Genomic DNA, 5,981 nt, shown 5'->3' on the forward strand with positions numbered 1-5,981 from the left:
TCAATGGCAGTGGATTTTATAACACATGGCATCTTTCTCTATAGACAAAGCATAGTACCAGGGCTCCGAATTACCTGAAGTGGGGAGGATTCCTCATCATGCAAAATAGCCCTTACTACCTTACCAAGCAAAAGGATGAGGCTTTCTGCTCCTGTATAGTTTACAGCCTTGGAAACCCTAACCAAGCTCATTTTGAGTCAGAACCAACTCAACAGCACACAACCCATCACCATCACCCTTCCAAAGTTGCAATGTAAGGGCTATAGGAAAAAATACAGACATGAGAAGGGATAGAGTGGCTATTGAAATTTAATTCTATACAATAAAGTTGCTCTCATAATATAATTGAGCATGTAGTATACTTATATTAGTTGTACTACATTCAACATTAATTTACATAGATTAAAAAATTATTAGCCTTTTACATTTTCACTTTTATACAGTTCAATTTACTCTACTCTTTTACTTCAATTCATTATCATCTTAAACTATCACCTGCTGTGACAATGGCAAGTAAATTTAATTGCTGTTTAATTTTATAAAAAACATAGTTGCAATCCTCAAGTCAATTCTAACTCCTGGTGACAGCTCACAGGGTAGAAGTGTGCCCATAGAGTTTATGCACAAACAAAAACAGTTGAGAAACAAAGTTTCCTGTTCTCTACTCTCATTCAAAGTGCACTCCTCAAAAGTTACCTCCATTTTTTATGTATCCTTCCAGATGCTTAAACATACATAACTTATTCCTTACCAATCTTACATGCACACACACACACATACATCTTACATATCTTACAAATACCTTTCTCCACTTAACAATCTATCCTTATCATACAGATATTTCACAGTATGGATATACTGTAATATATTTAACTATTCTCTATCGAAATATAATTAGAACAATTCTAGATTTTCACTAATATTAAACACTGCTTTGAAAAATAACTTTGTAACATATACAAAAAAACAAAACCAGTTGCCATTAAGTTGATTTCAACTCACATCCTTATATGAGATGTCTATGGGGTAAATTCCTAGGAATGGAATTGCTGGGTCAAAAAGGAGATGTATTTGAAATTTAGATAAGATATGTCATGAAAATGTCATCCAAAAAGGTTGTGCCAATTTGTGTTTTAAGTAGTATCATGTGTCTAAGAGCATCTGTTTTTAATCTTTGCCAATCTGGTAGTGAAAAATGGTATAGCATTATTATTTTAATGTACACTTGTTTAATCATGAATCAGATCTAGCCTCTCATCATATATCTAACAACCATTTGTTTTTTCTCTGAATTAACATATTACAGATCATTTTTTACATTGCAGTTAATTTTCAAGAGAGCATATATATGCTTTTGAGTATTAGATTCAAGTTCCTGATATGTTAAAAGAATACAATTAAATTTAAAATTAGATTGGTACCAGTGTCATACATAGTAAAGTATGGTTGCTAATATGAGGAAAAGTCTCAGCGATTTATATGCTCTTTAAAAAACCACACAACAGTACGGTTTATTTGTAGCCTTGAGGATCAAATACCTAAAAACTGTAGGTTTTTATGTCAACAGCACAGAAAGCAGCTTTTCAGAGGCTATATAAGAAGCAGGTGAGAAAGGAAATGATTAGACCATATGTAAGACAAAAAGCTGGGATTGGCCCAGAATTCAAGTACAGCTGTGAAAGAAACAAGAGGCAGCAGTCCTATGCAAAGAGAAAATCATTAGTAGTGGTGTGAATTCTCTCCTGACTGCCAGAATATTTACTGAGCACCCTCTATATTACAGCAGGCAACAGAGTAGGTCTGACTCCACAGTTCTGACTAATAACGAGTCTTGTCTAGGGTTTCCCAGGAGCAGCTGACGGGTTTGAACAGCTAACATTGCAATTCAAACCGACCTTGCGGTCCAGTGCATTATCCTGCAACTGCACCACCACACCAGGACCCTCTCCCTCTTCTCTCTCCCCTGTACATATATATATATTTGTACATCCCCATTTTTTTAGTTTAAATTTTTAAACTTTAATTTTGACATAATTTCAGTCTCAGCTGCCCATAAAGGTTATCTGCTCATGAAGGCACCTTTATATTAATTTTTTCTCTTACTCCATTTAATTACTACTCTTCTGCTCCAACACTTGCTCTTTTGGATCACTTCCCAGAATAAATAAGAAAGCTCTTTTTTTGTTGTTGTTTTTTCAGGTTCTGCTTTTTAGGGAATCTAACTTAGAACAAGAACGTAAAATAGAGCTCCAAATGTAGTCTTTAATAAGGTTTTTCATAGGAGATATAATGCTTGCATCTTAAAGTTTCACCCAAAAATTGTCCAGGCAGAGAAAACAACACTATCAACCCTTATACCAAACAGTGTGGAAAAACCTGAAACAAGGTGAAAACCAACTTTCTAACATTGAAACATGAGTTGCTGTGACTTAAAAATCTGTTCTAAGAGCTGATTAAATTTCCAGGGAAAACATGACTTGTGGCACTATAGGATATTATTGACTTGTAGTGTTATAAGATAAGCACTTGACCGCAAGGTAGGTTTGAACCACAATGTTGGCAGTTCAAACCCACCAGCAGCTCCTGGGAAACACTATACAGGGTCACTATAAGTTGGAACTGACTTGACGGCACTTAACAGCAACAACAGTCCCACCCAAGAGCCCTGGTTTTGTTTCTGCTTACTATTTGTGTTCACGGGAGGAACTCTCTAGCCTTTGGTCTAAACCAGGGAATGACAGATTTTTTATGTAAAAGATACTAAATAGTATTCTTTTAAAAAATTTTTCAGCCATTTTAGAATGTGAAACCTATAGCTCATAGGAGGTACAAAACAGGCAATAACTGGCTGTAGGGAACCCTGGTGGTGCAGTAGTTAAAGTGTATGGCTGCTAAACAAAAGGTTGGCAGTTCAAATCCACTGGTGACTCCAAAAAAGAAAGATGTGGCAGTCTTTTTTTTTTCTTTTTTCTTTTTTAATAAGTTTTTATTGTGAGGTTACATGGAAGAACATCAGTTTTACATTCATCCTATGGTATTTCATTGTATTGCAAAGATTACAATCCCCTCCATACATCATCAAATCATCAAATAACCAAAGGGTACACCCCACAGGGCCACCTCTAAGGTCTAAATAGACTTGACAGCAGTGTATTTGGGTTTGGATTGGGGCTGGATTTGAGACACAAACCACAGTTTGCCAACATCTAACATAAGATAAGCAGACTCCTGGTGTGGCACTGTAGGATAAGTGCTCAACCACAAGGTCAGTTTGAAGCTCAGGGTAAGCAATTCAAGCTCAGTGGCTGCTCCTCAGAAACCCTATGCAGTGTCACTATGGGTCGGAACTGACTCCACAGCACTACACAACAACAACAACAATATAAGATAATCCGAGTAGACTTATTCCCTTTGCCAAAGATTTATTTTAGCATAGGCATATAGATAAATCTTGACCAAAGGACCTATGGAGTGGTCTTTGAAAGCTTCTAATAATTAAAAAAAATAGGAACAAGAGAAGGAACAGTCTTTACTGCCATTAGAGACTGTATATGATACATAATGCCAGGAGCTGCTGCCGTCATGTTGAGACCAGGAAATTTCTCACCATTTACTGAGAATGAGAGCAGAAGGAAGTGTCGTCAGTAGATTCCAACTCATAGTGACCCTGTATAGGGTTTCTGGGGAGTGGCCACTGAGATTGAACTGCCGACCCTGCAGTTCAAGCTGACCTTGTGGTTGAGCACTTATCCTACAGTGCCACACCAGGACTCCATGTATATATGGAGTCCTGATATAGTACTATAGAGTAAGCACTGGATTGCAAACTACAAGGTCAGCAGTGCAAACCCACCAGTCACTCCTTAGAAACTCCATACAGGGTCGCTATGAGCGAAACTGACTTGACGGCACTTAAAAACAACATATATATGTATACACACATAGACACACAGACATATATACATATATATACATACACACACACACAGAGATATATATATACATATGTGGGGGCTTTAAAAGTTCATGAAAAATGGAATTGAAAGATAATATATGAATATATAAATATATAGTCCTGGTGTGCACTGTAGGATAGGCACCAGACTGCTAACCACAAGGTTGATTGTACAAATCATTCCTTGGAAGCCCTATAGAGGGTCACTATGAGTTAGAACCTACTCAACAGCCTTCAAACACATTGTGGCGCCATAGGATAAGCACTCATTTGCAAGTCAGCCCTGGCTCTGCCTATGGGGTTTTGAAAAGTTTGTGCAAGATGGGTGCCAAAAAAACTCATGGAAGAGCTTTGCTGCATCTACTGTGAGAATGAAGACCATTCTCAGCAACCAGACTGTGGACATTTCAGAGAACATCGACATCAGTCTGAAGGCCTGCACTGTCATCGTGAAGGGCCCCTGGGGAACCCAGTGGAGGGACTTCAACCACATCAATGTGGAGCTCAGCCTCCGGGGGAAGAAAAATAAGAGGCTCCGCGTAGACAAATGGTGGGGAAACAGAAAGAAACTGGCTACAGTCCGCACCATCTGTAGTCATGAGCAGAATATGATCAAGGGTGTTACTCTGGGCTTCCGTTAGATGAGGTCTGTGTATGCTCACTTCCCCATCAACGTTGTTCTCCAAGAGAGAGGATCTCTTGTTGAAATCCGAAACTTCTTGGGTGAAAAATACATTCGTAGGGTTTGGATGAGGGCAGATGTTGCTTGTTCAGTATCTCAAGCCCAGAAAGATGAATTAATTATTGAAGAAAATGACACTGAACTTGTATCAAATTCAGCTGCTTTAATTCAGCAAGCCACAACAGTTGAAAACAAGGATATCTGAAAATTTTTGGATGGTATCTATGTGTCTGAAAAAGGAACTGTCCAACAGGCTGATGAGTAACATATAAAAGCTATCCAGCTATGGAAATAAGGCCTGAGTGATTCCTAAGACCTGTTGGTGGTATTTTTGATGTAATAAAATTTATCTAACCAAAAAAACAAAACTCATGGAAGAGCATAAATAGAAGCATTTGAACATCTGCAAACAAAATTTGGACTGATACTCAAAGGAAGGTAAAAATTTCTTTTAAAAAATCATTACTGGTGATGAGCTATGGATTCATCAATACTAGCCTAAGAGTAAACAGCAGAGTATGTCCTCAATTGTCAAACACAGAAAAGTTCAAAAGTCAACCATTAGCTGGAAAACTGATGCTTACAGTTTTCTGGGATTCCCAAGGGCCAGTATTGGAATACTATCAGGAAAAAGGTACAATAATCAACAGTGCTCATTACAGTGAGATGCTCACTGAAGAGCTGAAACCTAAACTTTGGTTAAACTCAGAAGACTGCTATCCAAGAGCTTCATGATCTTGCATGACAATGTGCATCCACACACCATTGCCCACATTGTTGACACTCTGCAAAACTTTGTTTTGAGGTGTTAAAACATCCTCCACATAATCCTGATCTTGCTCCATCAGACTTTCGTCTGGTTGATCCCCTGAAAATGGCCCTTCAAGGATGAAGATTCATTTCTGATGAAGACAGTTGTGCATTCATGGTTTGTAGCTCAGCCTGAAACATTTTCAAATAAGGGAATGCAAAAGCTTGTTGACAGATGGACAAAGTGTATTGAAAAGCAAGAAGATTATGTCGAAAAATGATTTATTTTTCTTAGCTAAAAGTTGATTAAAATAAATTCTACAGCAAGAGTATGGATAATTTTTGACTCACCAACAATTTGTACTTCACCCGATAGTATACACATATATCTAATTGACTACATCTGTTGGAAGAAACAGTGCAAAAGCTCCATATCATCAGCCAAAACAAGGCCAGAGACAGACTGTGAAATAGATCAACCATTTCTCATATGTAAGTTCAGGTTGAAGCAGAAGAAAATGAAAACAAGACCAGAAGAACCCAAATATACACAATAAAACATTTAAGGAAAAAATATATATATAAAATAGATGA

General features: G+C 37.5%; 1 pseudogene; it reads left to right on the forward strand.

The window, feature by feature from the left end:
- The first annotated feature begins 4,326 nt into the window (after positions 1-4,326).
- Positions 4,327-4,902, forward strand: LOC102826234 (annotated as a pseudogene).
- Positions 4,903-5,981: the final 1,079 nt, after the last annotated feature.

Source organism: Chrysochloris asiatica, unplaced genomic scaffold, assembly GCF_000296735.1.
Source record: "Chrysochloris asiatica unplaced genomic scaffold, ChrAsi1.0 scaffold00387, whole genome shotgun sequence".
Taxonomy (NCBI): domain Eukaryota; kingdom Metazoa; phylum Chordata; class Mammalia; order Afrosoricida; family Chrysochloridae; genus Chrysochloris; species Chrysochloris asiatica.